The sequence below is a fragment of the Drosophila mauritiana genome, unplaced genomic scaffold (genome assembly GCF_004382145.1).
Source record: "Drosophila mauritiana strain mau12 unplaced genomic scaffold, ASM438214v1 U_170, whole genome shotgun sequence".
Taxonomy (NCBI): domain Eukaryota; kingdom Metazoa; phylum Arthropoda; class Insecta; order Diptera; family Drosophilidae; genus Drosophila; species Drosophila mauritiana.
The window spans coordinates 1-18,585 of record NW_022881301.1 but is presented as its reverse complement, the minus strand read 5'-3'; the positions used below and the strand labels follow the sequence as shown (position 1 = coordinate 18,585).

Below are 18,585 nucleotides of genomic sequence, written 5' to 3'. Positions count from 1 at the left end.
ATATAATTCTTTAAAGTCTTTATATCAAAATTATATGATAGGGACAATATCATATGCGTCACTAAATTGATGACGAGGTGTTTGGCAACTTGACACAATTCATTAAAGTCTTTATATTAATTATATGATAGGGACAATATCATATGCGTCACTAAATTGATGACTTTGGCAACTTGATACAATTCTTTAAAGTTTTATATCAAAAATTATATGATAGGGACAATATCATATGCGTCACTAAATTGATGACGAGGTGTTTGGCAACTTGACACAATTCATTAAAGTCTTTATATTAATTATATGATAGGGACAATATCATATGCGTCACTAAAGATGACGAGGTATTTGGCAACTTGATACAATTCTTTAAAGTTTTTATATCAAAAATTATATGATAGGGACAATATCATATGCGTCACTAAATTGATGACGAGGTGTTTGGCAACTTGACACAATTCATTAAAGTCTTTATATTAATTATATGATAGAGACAATATCATATGCGTCACTAAATTGATGACGAGGTATTTGGCAACTTGATATAATTCTTTAAAGTCTTTATATCAAAAATTATATGATAGGGACAATATCATATGCGTCACTAAATTGATGACGAGGTGTTTGGCAACTTGACACAATTCATTAAAGTCTTTATATTAATTATATGATAGGGACAATATCATATGCGTCACTAAATTGATGACGAGGTACAACTTGATAAAGTGATAGGGACAATATCATATGCGTCACTAAATTGATGACGAGTGTTTGGCAACTTGACACAATTCATTGATAGGGACAATATCATATGCGTCACTAAATTGATGACGAGGTATTTGGCAACTTGATATAATTCTTTAAAGTCTTTATATCAAAAATTATATGATAGGGACAATATCATATGCGTCACTAAATTGATGACGAGGTGTTTGGCAACTTGACACAATTCATTAAAGTCTTTATATTAATTATATGATAGGGACAATATCATATGCGTCACTAAATTGATGACGAGGTATTTGGCAACGTGATAGAATTCTTTAAAGTCTTTATATCAAAAATTATACGATAGGGACAATATCATATGCGTCACTAAATTGATGACGAGGTATTTGGCAACTTGATATAATTCTTTAAAGTCTTTATATCAAAAATTATATGATAGGGACAATATCATATGCGTCACTAAATTGATGACGAGGTGTTTGTTTGGCTACAGGAAAAATCATTTATTTATCGAATCATCAAGCAAAGGATAAGCTTCAGTGGATCGCAGTATGGCAGCTGCTCAACCACTTACAACACCTTGCCTGTTACAAAAGTCGTTTACAATTGATTCTAGGCTTTGTCATTGTATTAAATAATGCTTTTATATGTAACTAGCGCGGCATCAGGTGATCGAAGATCCTCCTAATTTACTATGTTACAAATTACATTGGCATCACATCCATTGTCGTTTATAAAATAAATTATAAACTTTAAATGGTTTAGAAGCCATACAATGCAAATTGCCCCTTATTTATCATTGCAGTCCAGCACGGATACGACCTTAGAGGCGTTCAGGCATAATCCAACGGACGTAGCGTCATACCACTGTTCGCTCGAACAAGTATTGTGCCATTGGTCCGTACCTGCGGTTCCTCTCGTACTACGCAGGAATGCTGTCGCAACAACGTTTTGTCATTAGTAGGGTAAAACTAACCTGTCTCACGACGGTCTAAACCCAGCTCACGTTCCCTTGCATGGGTGAACAATCCAACGCTTGGTGAATTTTGCTTCACAATGATAGGAAGAGCCGACATCGAAGGATCAAAAAGCGACGTCGCTATGAACGCTTGGCCGCCACAAGCCAGTTATCCCTATGGTAACTTTTCTGACACCTCTTGTTAAAAACTCTTTAAACCAAAAGGATCGATAGGCCGAGCTTTTGCTGTCCCTGTGTGTACTGAACACCGAGATCAAGTCAGCATTTGCCCTTTTGCTCTATGTGTGGTTTCTGTCCGCACTGAGCTGGCCTTGGGACACCTCCGTTATTATTTGAGAGATGTACCGCCCCAGTCAAACTCCCTACCTGGCAATGTCCTTGAATTGGATCATACCTGAGTAATTGGAGTTATACCAAATTTTCAAATCAAAAATACATAAATGCATCGTTTTATTAAAGAATTTGTTTGCGATTATATAACAAACTCGTGATACTTTGATCAAGAAGCTTGCATCAAAACCCAATACCATAAGATATAATAAATATATCCGTATAATGGCTAGGAAATGATACACGTTCCATTTAATCAAGTAAGTAAGGAAACAATAAGAGTAGTGGTATTTCATTGACGATACCAAACCGAGGTCTAATATCTCCCACTTATTCTACACCTCTTATGTCTCCTTACACTGCCAGATTAGAGTCAAGCTCAAAAGGGTCTTCTTTCCCCGCTAATTATTCCAAGCCCGTTCCCTTGGCTGTGGTTTCGCTAGATAGTAGATAGGGACAGTAGGAATCTCGTTAATCCATTCATGCGCGTCACTAATTAGATGACGAGGCATTTGGCTACCTTAAGAGAGTCATAGTTACTCCCGCCGTTGACCCGCGCTTACTTGAATTTCTTCACTTTGACATTCAGAGCACTGGGCAGAAATCACATTGTGTCAACACCCGCTAGGGCCATCACAATGCTTTGTTTTAATTAGACAGTCGGATTCCCCAAGTCCGTGCCAGTTCTGAATTGATTGTTAATTGATAATCGTTATAATTGATAAGAACTAATTGGTTTAACCCAAATAGTATTCTTAAAAATTTTAGCAAGAAAGTTCCACAATTGGCTACGTAACTAAACTATCCGGGGAACAAGTAACTAACATAAATGCTAGAAACTCTATTTACCCAGAACGAGCACATAAACCATGTTATTGTTTCCCAATCAAGCCCGACTATCTCAATCTTCAGAGCCAATCCTTATCCCGAAGTTACGGATCTAATTTGCCGACTTCCCTTACCTACATTATTCTATCGACTAGAGACTCTTCACCTTGGAGACCAGCTGCGGATATTGGTACGGCCTGTTGAGAAGTTTGCGTGTCCCCACCATAAATTTTCAAGGTCCGAGGAGAAAATATCGACACAACAGTATATGTCATGCTCTTCTAGCCCATCTACCATATCTCTCTGCGAAAGACTTCCATGGTAGTACGGCTATAAAACAGAAAAGAAAACTCTTCCGATATCTCTCGACGGCTTCTTTATGGTCGTTCCTGTTGCCAGGATGAGCACGAGGCCCATATTTAATAACAAACGGATACTCAACAGGTTTACGAATTTGGAACCGTATTCCCTTTCGTTCAAAATTATTCAAGTGTATTATATTCGCTTTGTTTATATAGTTAGGCATTTGTTTTACTTGAAATTTTCGGCTTTCGCCTTGAACTTAGGACCGACTAACTCGTGATCAACCACTGTTCACACGAAACCCTTCTCCACTTCGTCCTCAAAGGTCTCATTCGATTATTTGCTATACCACCAGATCTGTACCAATGGCAGCTCCATGCAGGCTTACGCCAAACACTTCTACGCATACCATTGTTACCTTCTACTCACTAAAGTTTCAAAATTATATCACAAGTAATATAAATCATCTACTTTAGCGGTAATGTATAGGTATACAACTTAAGCGCCATCATTTTAAGGGCTAGTTGCTTCGGCAGGTGAGTTGTTACACACTCCTTAGCGGATTTCGACTTCCATGATCACCGTCCTGCTGTTTTAAGCAACCAACGCCTTCATGGTATCTGCATGAGTTGTTAATTTGGGCACCGTAACATTACGTTTGGTTCATCCCACAGCGCCAGTTCTGCCTTACCAAAAGTGGCCACTGGGCACATTATATCATAACCTTGAACTTCTATCAAGAAAGTTAAGGTTCTTACCCATTTAAAGTTTGAGAATAGGTTAAGATCGTTTCGACCCTAAGGCCTCTAATCATTCGCTTTTACCAGATAAGATTATTTTATATAATATTAAAATGCACCAGCTATCCTGAGGGAAACTTCGGAAGGAACCAGCTACTAGATGGTTCGATTGGTCTTTCGCCCTATACTCAATTCTGACAATCGATTTGCACGTCAGAACTGTTTCGGTCTTCCATCAGGGTTTCCCCTGACTTCAACCTGATCAAGTATAGTTCACCATCTTTCGGGTCACAGCATATATGCTCAAGGTACGTTCCAGTTAGAGGCATAAATAATATAAATATACATTATACATAACTATATAGAACGCCCGGGATTGTGTTAATTAGCTATAAATAGCTAAAAAACTAATCCCATTATTAGTCAAGTTAATTACGCTATTAGGTTTACATCCCAATAACTTGCACATATGTTAGACTCCTTGGTCCGTGTTTCAAGACGGGTCCCGAAGGTATCCTGAATCTTTCGCATTGTTAATCATACAAGAGCATATAATAAACAAAAATCAATGATAATTATGCCATTATATAATTCCGAAAAATTAACGCTCTGTAATAATATAAATCTATCAGCACTTTATCAAATTAATAACATTTATTCTGTGTTAAAATGCAAGCAATTTAATTGGAATAAACTATAAGTTATATTTTATGATAAATTTGGGATATGCTAATAGATTACAATGTCCTTATATGGAAAAAATGCACATTATTCTTATAATATTATTTAAAATATTACAATTTTAATGATGAATTTTCCATAACGGATATTCAGGTTCATCGGGCTTAACCTCTAAGCAGTTTCACGTACTGTTTAACTCTCTATTCAGAGTTCTTTTCAACTTTCCCTCACGGTACTTGTTTACTATCGGTCTCATGGTTATATTTAGTTTTAGATGGAGTTTACCACCCACTTAGTGCTGCACTATCAAGCAACACGACTCTTTGGAAACATCATCTAGTAATCATTAACGTTATACGGGCCTGGCACCCTCTATGGGTAAATGGCCTCATTTAAGAAGGATTAAATCATTAATTTCTCATACTAGAATATTGACGCTCCATACACTGCATCTCACATTTGCCATATAGACAAAGTGACTTAGTGCTGAACTGTTTTCTTTTCGCTCGCCGCTACTAAGAAAATCCTTGTTAGTTTCTTTTCCTCCCCTAATTAATATGCTTAAATTCAGGGGGTAGTCCCATATGAGTTGAGGTTGTATATATAACTATTTTTTTGCCATAAATTCTTTATATATAAATGATAAAACAATCAATTAAATTCGTTATAAATAGTTCCAATAGTTCTTGTAAGCAAAGTTATTTTTTATCCATTTAACGAACCAACGAAGAATAATAACAAAACCAAGATTTTTCTTTTTCCGAATCATTAATAAGAGACAATTCTAGATGAAAAATATTTCAATTTTTTATGCTAGACATTTCTCAGTATTATTTGATTGAAAAAGAAAATATTTCTCTTCGTTTTTCACATTCAAATGTGAGATAATGTTTTTCATTTCTTTTTTAATATTATGAATAAAATCATTATTTAATCCAATAATATACCATATGCTTATAAAAAATTTATAAACAACTTAATTAGCATAGTCTTACAACCCTCAACCATATGTAGTCCAAGCAGCACTATAAAATTAATTAAAGTACATAACAGCATGGACTGCGATATGCGTTCAAAATGTCGATGTTCATGTGTCCTGCAGTTCACACGATGACGCACAGTTTGCTGCGTTCTTCATCGACCCATGAGCCGAGTGATCCACCGCTTAGAGTTTTATAATTCATTTTTATATAATATCAATATTGTTTTTATTGAAAGAAATTAAAATACACCATTTTACTGGCATATATCAATTCCTTCAATAAATTTATTTTTATACCTAAAAATAAATGTTGCGATATGTCTTAGTTTCATATAAGCATTATGTATCATAAAAATCTGGTTATGGTTTGCTATTTTGGGTGACACATACTGCAAAATTTATATAAAACATTAACCTGATGGATGACAGGTACAAACATTGTATATTTTAGGTTGTTGCATTAGCCAACGTATGCTCATAACATAGATGAACAATACATATTCGCAACGCGTGTATATTATGGTCCATATACACACACACTTATTTTGAATACCACATTCAAAATTATTTTAATTTTAATTCGACTTCTACTTTCAAATTTTGTTCAGTTTCTTCGATTTCCATTTTCGAGAATTTGTTTTTATAGGAAACGCCATTGTTGTAGTAGGTACTGCCACAAATACGCCACAACAACATTAATAATGTTAAAGTCTTTTTATGAGGTTGCCAAGCCCCACATATAAAATAAAAGCCATCTTCATTTTATTTTGACTTTAACTTTTGATTCCGTGGAATCATTTTGTAATATTTTTATTTTGGTAAATTGTATTTATTTGTATTATAACAAATGTTTATTAACGATAAGGATATTATACAATAATGATCCTTCCGCAGGTTCACCTACGGAACCTTGTTACGACTTTTACTTCCTCTAAATAATCAAGTTCGGTCAACTTTTGCGAAACAACCGTAACACGCAAGGCGTCACAGTGATCACGTCCGGAGACCTCACTAAATAATTCAATCGGTAGTAGCGACGGGCGGTGTGTACAAAGGGCAGGGACGTAATCAATGCGAGTTAATGACTCACACTTACTGGGAATTCCAAGTTCATGTGAACAGTTTCAGTTCACAATCCCAAGCATGAAAGTGGTTCAGCGGTTTACCCGGACCTCTCGGTCTAGGAAATACACGTTGATACTTTCATTGTAGCGCGCGTGCAGCCCAGGACATCTAAGGGCATCACAGACCTGTTATTGCTCAATCTCATTATTGCTAGACGCAATTTGTCCATTTAAGAAGCTAGTGTCCTTATAATGGGACAAACCAACAGGTACGGCTCCACTTACATAAACACATTCAAACACAATAAACATTTTACTGCCACCATGAATGAAGGCTACATAAGCTTCAGCACCATAATCCTGAAGATATCTATTTAATATATTTGAGTCTCGTTCGTTATCGGAATTAACCAGACAAATCACTCCACGAACTAAGAACGGCCATGCACCACCACCCATAGATTCGAGAAAGAGCTATCAATCTGTCTTACACACTTATGTTCGGACCTGGTAAGTTTTCCCGTGTTGAGTCAAATTAAGCCGCAGGCTCCACTCCTGGTGGTGCCCTTCCGTCAATTCCTTTAAGTTTCAGCTTTGCAACCATACTTCCCCCGGAGCCCAAAAGCTTTGGTTTCCCGGGAAGCGACTGAGAGAGCCATAAAAGTAGCTACACCCAATTGCTAGCTGGCATCGTTTATGGTTAGAACTAGGGCGGTATCTGATCGCCTTCGAACCTCTAACTTTCGTTCTTGATTAATGAAAACATCTTTGGCAAATGCTTTCGCTTAAGTTAGTCTTACGACCGGTCCAAGAATTTCACCTCTCGCGTCCGTAATACTAATGCCCCCAAACTGCTTCTATTATCATTACCTCTTGATCTGAAAACCAATGAAAGCAGAACAGAGGTCTTATTTCATTATCCCATGCACAGAATATTCAGGCATTTGAAGCCTGCTTTAAGCACTCTAATTTGTTCAAAGTAATAGTACCGGCCCACAATAACACTCGTTTAAGAGCACTAGTGCAGGTTTTTAAATAGGAGGAACATATGAAAAAATACAAGTATTTAATCACATATAAGAACTCCACCGGTAATACGCTTACATACATAAAGGTATAGTACTAACCACAATTGTAAGTTGTACTACCCGTATGAAGCACAAGTTCAACTACGAACGTTTTAACCGCAACAACTTTAATATACGCTATTGGAGCTGGAATTACCGCGGCTGCTGGCACCAGACTTGCCCTCCAATTGGTCCTTGTTAAAGGATTTAAAGTGTACTCATTCCAATTACAGGGCCTCGGATATGAGTCCTGTATTGTTATTTTTCGTCACTACCTCCCCGAGCTGGGAGTGGGTAATTTACGCGCCTGCTGCCTTCCTTAGATGTGGTAGCCGTTTCTCAGGCTCCCTCTCCGGAATCGAACCCTGATTCCCCGTTACCCGTTGCAACCATGGTAGTCCTAGATACTACCATCAAAAGTTGATAGGGCAGACATTTGAAAGATCTGTCGTCGGTACAAGACCATACGATCTGCATGTTATCTAGAGTTCAACCAATATAACGATCTTGCGATCGCTTGGTTTTAGCCTAATAAAAGCACATGTCCCATAAGGTTCATGTTTTAATTGCATGTATTAGCTCTAGAATTACCACAGTTATCCAAGTAACTGTTAACGATCTAAGGAACCATAACTGATATAATGAGCCTTTTGCGGTTTCACTTTTAATTCGTGTGTACTTAGACATGCATGGCTTAATCTTTGAGACAAGCATATAACTACTGGCAGGATCAACCAGAATAATGTTTTTCCTTCATATTCCATTCATATATTTTGAATCGAAATAAGCAATATAATAGATATATAGATATATAGATTTTTCACTTTATATAATTCCATGATTTTTATTATATTGAATAAAATTCAATATTTCGCCTTTGGGTAAAATTTTAAATATATAAGTAAAAAAATCCATTCGATTACGGCCATTTTTATATAGCATTCGTAATCCATATTTTCATTTTTAATTTATACTTGTTTTACCAATATAACAAGAATTTCATCTAATTATTGTAATATATATATTTCTATAATTTTATCTTTTTATACATACATATTTCATTATAAAATATCATTTTATTTCCAACATACATAATTATTGTATCCACACATGTACAATTTTTGTTTAACCAATATAAATATTAAGTTAAATCATTTGCATTTTGAAGATAAATTTAAAATTTATCTCTTTTCATATATATCTCTGGTAATATATAACATAAAACCAAGCGCATATGATAATATTTCCACATTTAATATATAATTTTATATTTCTTTCATAAGAATCCATATTTGTATTATACCGTAACGATATAATAATCCAACTATACGGCAGGTAATAAATTAATATTTGCCTGCCTCCAAAAATTAACGATAATATATGGAAACGATTTGTTATTCTATATATAATAGAAACTTGACTTTTGTTTCAACGATATTATCTATAAAGCGTATATTCCTATTATCCGCGGAGCCAAGTCCCGTGTTCTATAGAACTGAGAAACAAATTTGTACGGATAATAATATACTTTATTGTATGTAACCAATATAAACATAATCCGAAATAAATATTTCGAATAATGCGGGAGGTCGGCAACCACTGCCTACCTATAGTAGTTTTTGAACCCGCTGTCCTCAAAGCGGGTATTTTCAATTCCGTTTGCCACCCAACATACGGGCTATTCTCTTATATATTAAGAGATTATAGGAACATTTCATTTTTTTTCCATTATTCATATATAATATGATTATTTTTTCCCTTATACATATAATAATTAATCATTTTCATATGTATATTATTTAATTTACTCATATTATTGCCAAAATCATATGAATACATAAGTTTTGAACAATATGAGAGGTCGGCAACCACTGCCTACCTATAGTAGTTTTTGAACCCTCTGTCGTAATTCCGGTCGTTTACACTACTATACCCTCTCACTATAATGGCTTTTCTCTATAATACTAAGAGAATGTGGGATATTTTCAGCATTTTTTCCCTTATACATATAATAATTAATCATTTTCATATGTATATTATTTAATTTACTCATATTATTGCCAAAATCATATGAATACATAAGTTTTGAACAATATGAGAGGTCGGCAACCACTGCCTACCTATAGTAGTTTTTGAACCCTCTGTCGTAATTCCGGTCGTTTACACTACTATACCCTCTCACTATAATGGCTTTTCTCTATAATACTAAGAGAATGTGGGATATTTTCAGCATTTTTTCCCTTATACATATAATAATTAATCATTTTCATATGTATATTATTTAATTTACTCATATTATTGCCAAAATCATATGAATACATAAGTTTTGAACAATATGAGAGGTCGGCAACCACTGCCTACCTATAGTAGTTTTTGAACCCTCTGTCGTAATTCCGGTCGTTTACACTACTATACCCTCTCACTATAATGGCTTTTCTCTATAATACTAAGAGAATGTGGGATATTTTCAGAATTTTTTCCCTTATACATATAATAATTAATCATTTTCATATGTATATTATTTAATTTACTCATATTATTGCCAAAATCATATGAATACATAAGTTTTGAACAATATGAGAGGTCGGCAACCACTGCCTACCTATAGTAGTTTTTGAACCCTCTGTCGTAATTCCGGTCGTTTACACTACTATACCCTCTCACTATAATGGCTTTTCTCTATTATACTAAGAGAATGTGGGATATTTTCAGCATTTTTTCCCTTATACATATAATAATTAATAATTTTCATATGTATATTATTTAATTTACTCATATAATTGCCAAAATCATATGAATACATAAGTTTTGAACAATATGAGAGGTCGGCAACCACTGCCTACCTATAGTAGTTTTTGAACCCTCTGTCGTAATTCCGGTCGTTTACACTACTATACCCTCTCACTATAATGGCTTTTCTCTATAATACTAAGAGAATGTGGGAATATTTCAGCATTTTTTCCCCTATACATATAATAATTAATAATTTTCATATGTATATTATTTAATTTACTCATATAATTGCCAAAATCATATGAATACATAAGTTTTGAACAATATGAGAGGTCGGCAACCACTGCCTACCTATAGTAGTTTTTGAACCCTCTGTCGTAATTCCGGTCGTTTACACTACTATACCCTCTCACTATAATGGCTTTTCTCTATAATACTAAGAGAATGTGGGAATATTTCAGCATTTTTTCCCCTATACATATAATAATTAATAATTTTCATATGTATATTATTTAATTTACTCATATAATTGCCAAAATCATATAAATACATAAGTTTTGAACAATATCAGAGGTCAGCAACGGTCTTTCCTCTATAATACTAAGATAATATGGGAATATTTCAGCATTTTTTCCCTTATACATTTATACATATAATAATTAATCATTTTCATATGTATATTATTTAATTTACTCATATTATTGCCAAAATCATATAAATACATAAGTTTTGAACAATATCAGAGGTCAGCAACGGTCTTTCCTCTATAATACTAAGATAATGTGGGAATATTTCATCATTTTTTCCTTTATACATTTATACATATAATATTTAATCATTTTATATGTATATTATTTAATTTACTCATATAATTGCCAAAATCATATAAATACATAAGTTTTGAACAATATCAGAGGTCGGCAACGGTCTTTCCTCTATAATACTAAGATAATATGGGAATATTTCAGCATTTTTTCCCTTATACATATAATAATTAATCATTTTCATATGTATATTATTTAATTTACTCGTATAATTGCCAAAATCCTATGAAGACATAAGAGAATACAATATGAGAGGTCGGCGCAACCATAATATAGTAGTTGATGACGAGGTGTTTGGCAACTTGATACAATTCTTTAAAAAGTCTTTATATTAATTATATGATAGGGACAATATCATATGCGTCACTAAATTGATGACGAGGTGTTTGGCAACGTGACACAAATCATTAAAGTCTTTATATTAATTATATGATAGAGACAATATCATATGCGTCACTAAATTGATGACGAGGTATTTGGCAACTTGATAGAATTCTTTAAAGTCTTTATATCAAAAATTATATGATAGGGACAATATCATATGCGTCACTAAATTGATGACGAGGTGTTTGGCAACTTGACACAATTCATTAAAGTCTTTATATTAATTATATGATAGAGACAATATCATATGCGTCACTAAATTGATGACGAGGTATTTGGCAACTTGATATAATTCTTTAAAGTCTTTATATCAAATATTATATGATAGGGACAATATCATATGCGTCACTAAATTGATGACGAGGTGTTTGGCAACTTGACACAATTCATTAAAGTCTTTATATTAATTATATGATAGGGACAATATCATATGCGTCACTAAATTGATGACGAGGTATTTGGCAACTTGATACAATTCTTTAAAGTTTTTATATCAAAAATTATATGATAGGGACAATATCATATGCGTCACTAAATTGATGACGAGGTGTTTGGCAACTTGACACAATTCATTAAAGTCTTTATATTAATTATATGATAGGGACAATATCATATGCGTCACTAAATTGATGACGAGGTATTTGGCAACTTGATACAATTCTTTAAAGTTTTTATATCAAAAATTATATGATAGGGACAATATCATATGCGTCACTAAATTGATGACGAGGTGTTTGGCAACTTGACACAATTCATTAAAGTCTTTATATTAATTATATGATAGAGACAATATCATATGCGTCACTAAATTGATGACGAGGTATTTGGCAACTTGATATAATTCTTTAAAGTCTTTATATCAAAATTATATGATAGGGACAATATCATATGCGTCACTAAATTGATGACGAGGTGTTTGGCAACTTGACACAATTCATTAAAGTCTTTATATTAATTATATGATAGGGACAATATCATATGCGTCACTAAATTGATGACGAGGTATTTGGCAACTTGATATAATTCTTTAAAGTTTTATATCAAAATTATATGATAGGGACAATATCATATGCGTCACTAAATTGATGACGAGGTGTTTGGCAACTTGACACAATTCATTAAAGTCTTTATATTAATTATATGATAGGGACAATATCATATGCGTCACTAAATTGATGACGAGGTATTTGGCAACTTGATACAATTCTTTAAAGTTTTTATATCAAAAATTATATGATAGGGACAATATCATATGCGTCACTAAATTATGACGAGGTGTTTGGCAACTTGACACAAATCATTAAAGTCTTTATGATAGAGACAATATCATATGCGTCACTAAATTGATGACGAGGTATTTGGCAACTTGATACAATTCTTTAAAGTTTTATATAAATTATATGATAGGACAATATCATATGCGTCACTAAATTGATGACGAGGTGTTTGGCAACTTGACACAATTCATTAAAGTCTTTATATTAATTATATGATAGGGACAATATCATATGCGTCACTAAATTGATGACGAGGTATTTGGCAACTTGATACAATTCTTTAAAGTTTTTATATCAAAAATATAGGACATATCATATGGTCAAAATTATGACGAGTTTTTTTTTTTTTTTTTTTTATTATATGATAGGACAATATCATATGCGTCACTAAATTGATGACGAGGTGTTTGGCAACTTGACACAATTCATTAAAGTCTTTATATTAATTATATGATAGGGACAATATCATATGCGTCACTAAATTGATGACGAGGTATTTGGCAACTTGATACAATTCTTTAAAGTTTTTATATCAAAAATTATATGATAGGGACAATATCATATGCGTCACTAAATTGATGACGAGGTGTTTGGCAACTTGACACAATTCATTAAAGTCTTATATTAATTATATGATAGGACAATATCATATGCGTCACTAAATTGATGACGAGGTATTTGGCAACTTGATAGAATTCTTTAAAGTCTTTATATCAAAAATTATATGATAGGGACAATATCATATGCGTCACTAAATTGATGACGAGGTATTTGGCAACTGATAAATCTAATTTATATAAAAAATAAAAAATCATATGCATATAATTTCTTTTAAAGTCTTTATATCAAAAATTATATGATAGGGACAATATCATATGCGTCACTAAATTGATGACGAGGTGTTTGTTTGGCTACAGGAAAAATCATTTATTTATCGAATCATCAAGCAAAGGATAAGCTTCAGTGGATCGCAGTATGGCAGCTGCTCAACCACTTACAACACCTTGCCTGTTACAAAAGTCGTTTACAATTGATTCTAGGCTTTGTCATTGTATTAAATAATGCTTTTATATGTAACTAGCGCGGCATCAGGTGATCGAAGATCCTCCTAATTTACTATGTTACAAATTACATTGGCATCACATCCATTGTCGTTTATAAAATAAATTATAAACTTTAAATGGTTTAGAAGCCATACAATGCAAATTGCCCCTTATTTATCATTGCAGTCCAGCACGGATACGACCTTAGAGGCGTTCAGGCATAATCCAACGGACGTAGCGTCATACCACTGTTCGCTCGAACAAGTATTGTGCCATTGGTCCGTACCTGCGGTTCCTCTCGTACTACGCAGGAATGCTGTCGCAACAACGTTTTGTCATTAGTAGGGTAAAACTAACCTGTCTCACGACGGTCTAAACCCAGCTCACGTTCCCTTGCATGGGTGAACAATCCAACGCTTGGTGAATTTTGCTTCACAATGATAGGAAGAGCCGACATCGAAGGATCAAAAAGCGACGTCGCTATGAACGCTTGGCCGCCACAAGCCAGTTATCCCTATGGTAACTTTTCTGACACCTCTTGTTAAAAACTCTTTAAACCAAAAGGATCGATAGGCCGAGCTTTTGCTGTCCCTGTGTGTACTGAACACCGAGATCAAGTCAGCATTTGCCCTTTTGCTCTATGTGTGGTTTCTGTCCGCACTGAGCTGGCCTTGGGACACCTCCGTTATTATTTGAGAGATGTACCGCCCCAGTCAAACTCCCTACCTGGCAATGTCCTTGAATTGGATCATACCTGAGTAATTGGAGTTATACCAAATTTTTCAAATCAAAAATACATAAATGCATCGTTTTATTAAAGAATTTGTTTGCGATTATATAACAAACTCGTGATACTTTGATCAAGAAGCTTGCATCAAAACCCAATACCATAAGATATAATAAATATATCCGTATAATGGCTAGGAAATGATACACGTTCCATTTAATCAAGTAAGTAAGGAAACAATAAGAGTAGTGGTATTTCATTGACGATACCAAACCGAGGTCTAATATCTCCCACTTATTCTACACCTCTTATGTCTCCTTACACTGCCAGATTAGAGTCAAGCTCAAAAGGGTCTTCTTTCCCCGCTAATTATTCCAAGCCCGTTCCCTTGGCTGTGGTTTCGCTAGATAGTAGATAGGGACAGTAGGAATCTCGTTAATCCATTCATGCGCGTCACTAATTAGATGACGAGGCATTTGGCTACCTTAAGAGAGTCATAGTTACTCCCGCCGTTGACCCGCGCTTACTTGAATTTCTTCACTTTGACATTCAGAGCACTGGGCAGAAATCACATTGTGTCAACACCCGCTAGGGCCATCACAATGCTTTGTTTTAATTAGACAGTCGGATTCCCCAAGTCCGTGCCAGTTCTGAATTGATTGTTAATTGATAATCGTTATAATTGATAAGAACTAATTGGTTTAACCCAAATAGTATTCTTAAAAATTTTAGCAAGAAAGTTCCACAATTGGCTACGTAACTAAACTATCCGGGGAACAAGTAACTAACATAAATGCTAGAAACTCTATTTACCCAGAACGAGCACATAAACCATGTTATTGTTTCCCAATCAAGCCCGACTATCTCAATCTTCAGAGCCAATCCTTATCCCGAAGTTACGGATCTAATTTGCCGACTTCCCTTACCTACATTATTCTATCGACTAGAGACTCTTCACCTTGGAGACCAGCTGCGGATATTGGTACGGCCTGTTGAGAAGTTTGCGTGTCCCCACCATAAATTTTCAAGGTCCGAGGAGAAAATATCGACACAACAGTATATGTCATGCTCTTCTAGCCCATCTACCATATCTCTCTGCGAAAGACTTCCATGGTAGTACGGCTATAAAACAGAAAAGAAACTCTTCCGATATCTCTCGACGGCTTCTTTATGGTCGTTCCTGTTGCCAGGATGAGCACGAGGCCCATATTTAATAACAAACGGATACTCAACAGGTTACGGAATTGGAACCGTATTCCCTTTCGTTCAAAATTATTCAAGTGTATTATATTCGCTTTGTTTATATAGTTAGGCATTTTTTGTTTTACTTGAAAATTTTCGGCTTTCGCCTTGAACTTAGGACCGACTAACTCGTGATCAACCACTGTTCACACGAAACCCTTCTCCACTTCAGTCCTCCAAGGTCTCATTCGATTATTTGCTACTACCACCAAGATCTGTACCAATGGCAGCTCCATGCAGGCTTACGCCAAACACTTCTACGCATACCATTGTACCTTCCTACTCACTAAAGTTTCAAATTTATATCACAAGTAATATAAATCATCTACTTTAGCGGTAATGTATAGGTATACAACTTAAGCGCCATCCATTTTAAGGGCTAGTTGCTTCGGCAGGTGAGTTGTTACACACTCCTTAGCGGATTTCGACTTCCATGATCACCGTCCTTGCTGTTTTAAGCAACCAACGCCTTTCATGGTATCTGCATGAGTTGTTAATTTGGGCACCGTAACATTACGTTTGGTTCATCCCACAGCGCCAGTTTCTGCTTACCAAAAGTGGCCCACTGGGCACATTATATCATAACCTTGAACTTCATATCAAGAAAGTTAAGGTTCTTACCCATTTAAAGTTTGAGAATAGGTTAAGATCGTTTCGACCCTAAGGCCTCTAATCATTCGCTTTACCAGATAAGATTATTTTATATAATATTAAAATGCACCAGCTATCCTGAGGGAAACTTCGGAAGGAACCAGCTACTAGATGGTTCGATTGGTCTTTCGCCCCTATACTCAATTCTGACAATCGATTTGCACGTCAGAACTGTTTCGGTCTTCCATCAGGGTTTCCCCTGACTTCAACCTGATCAAGTATAGTTCACCATCTTTCGGGTCACAGCATATATGCTCAAGGTACGTTCCAGTTAGAGGCATAAATAATATAAAATATACATTATACATAACTATATAGAAGCCCCGGGATTGTGTTAATTAGCTATAAATAGCTAAAAAACTAATCCCATTATTAGTCAAGTTAATTACGCTATTAGGTTTACATCCCAATAACTTGCACATATGTTAGACTCCTTGGTCCGTGTTTCAAGACGGGTCCCGAAGGTATCCTGAATCTTTCGCATTGTTAATCATACAAGAGCATATAATAAACACAAAAATCAATGATAATTATGCCATTATATAATTCCGAAAAATTAACGCTCTGTAATAATATAAATCTATCAGCACTTTATCAAATTAATAACATTTATTCTGTGTTAAAATGCAAGCAATTTAATTGGAATAAACTATAAGTTATATTTTATGATAAATTTGGGATATGCTAATAGATTACAATGTCCTTATATGGAAAAAATGCACATTATTCTTAATAATATTATTTAAATATTACAATTTTAATGATGAATTTTCCATAACGGATATTCAGGTTCATCGGGCTTAACCTCTAAGCAGTTTCACGTACTGTTTAACTCTCTATTCAGAGTTCTTTTCAACTTTCCCTCACGGTACTTGTTTACTATCGGTCTCATGGTTATATTTAGTTTTAGATGGAGTTTACCACCCACTTAGTGCTGCACTATCAAGCAACACGACTCTTTGGAAACATCATCTAGTAATCATTAACGTTATACGGGCCTGGCACCCTCTATGGGTAAATGGCCTCATTTAAGAAGGACTTAAATCATTAATTTCTCATACTAGAATATTGACGCTCCATACACTGCATCTCACATTTGCCATATAGACAAAGTGACTTAGTGCTGAACTGTTTTCTTTTCGCTCGCCGCTACTAAGAAAATCCTTGTTAGTTTCTTTTCCTCCCCTAATTAATATGCTTAAATTCAGGGGGTAGTCCCATATGAGTTGAGGTTGTATATATAACTATTTTTTGCCATAAATTCTTTATATATAAATGATAAAACAATCAATTAAATTCGTTATAAATAGTTCCAATAGTTCTTGTAAGCAAAGTTATTTTTTATCCATTTAACGAACCAACGAAGAATAATAACAAAACCAAGATTTTTCTTTTTCCGAATCATTAATAAGAGACAATTCTAGATGAAAAATATTTCAATTTTTTATGCTAGACATTTCTCAGTATTATTTGATTGAAAAAGAAAATATTTCTCTTCGTTTTTCACATTCAAATGTGAGATAATGTTTTTCATTTCTTTTTTAATATTATGAATAAAATCATTATTTAATCCAATAATATACCATATGCTTATAAAAAATTTATAAACAACTTAATTAGCATAGTCTTACAACCCTCAACCATATGTAGTCCAAGCAGCACTATAAAATTAATTAAAGTACATAACAGCATGGACTGCGATATGCGTTCAAAATGTCGATGTTCATGTGTCCTGCAGTTCACACGATGACGCACAGTTTGCTGCGTTCTTCATCGACCCATGAGCCGAGTGATCCACCGCTTTAGAGTTTTATAATTCATTTATATAATATCAATATTGTTTTTATTTTTATACTGAAAGAAAATTAAAAATACACCATTTTACTGGCATATATCAATTCCTTCAATAAATTTATTTTATACCTAAAAATAAAATGTTGCGATATGTCTTAGTTTCATATAAGCATTATGAATCATAAAAATCTAATGACTCACACTTACTGG

At 34.3% G+C, this 18,585-nt stretch overlaps 3 non-coding genes and 1 pseudogene across 3 annotated transcripts; all 4 read right to left on the bottom strand.

The window, feature by feature from the left end:
* Positions 1–5,581: 5,581 nt before the first annotated feature.
* On the bottom strand, positions 5,582–5,760 carry LOC117149175. The gene has a single exon (XR_004460094.1). It is a non-coding gene; the product is annotated as a 5.8S ribosomal RNA (ribosomal RNA).
* A 686-nt stretch (positions 5,761–6,446) lies between these two features.
* On the bottom strand, positions 6,447–8,441 carry LOC117149181. The gene has a single exon (XR_004460097.1). It is a non-coding gene; the product is annotated as a small subunit ribosomal RNA (ribosomal RNA).
* Positions 8,442–13,852: 5,411 nt separating this feature from the next.
* LOC117149177 lies at positions 13,853–17,816 on the bottom strand. The gene has a single exon (XR_004460095.1). It is a non-coding gene; the product is annotated as a large subunit ribosomal RNA (ribosomal RNA).
* A 395-nt stretch (positions 17,817–18,211) lies between these two features.
* On the bottom strand, positions 18,212–18,391 carry LOC117149180 (annotated as a pseudogene).
* Positions 18,392–18,585: the final 194 nt, after the last annotated feature.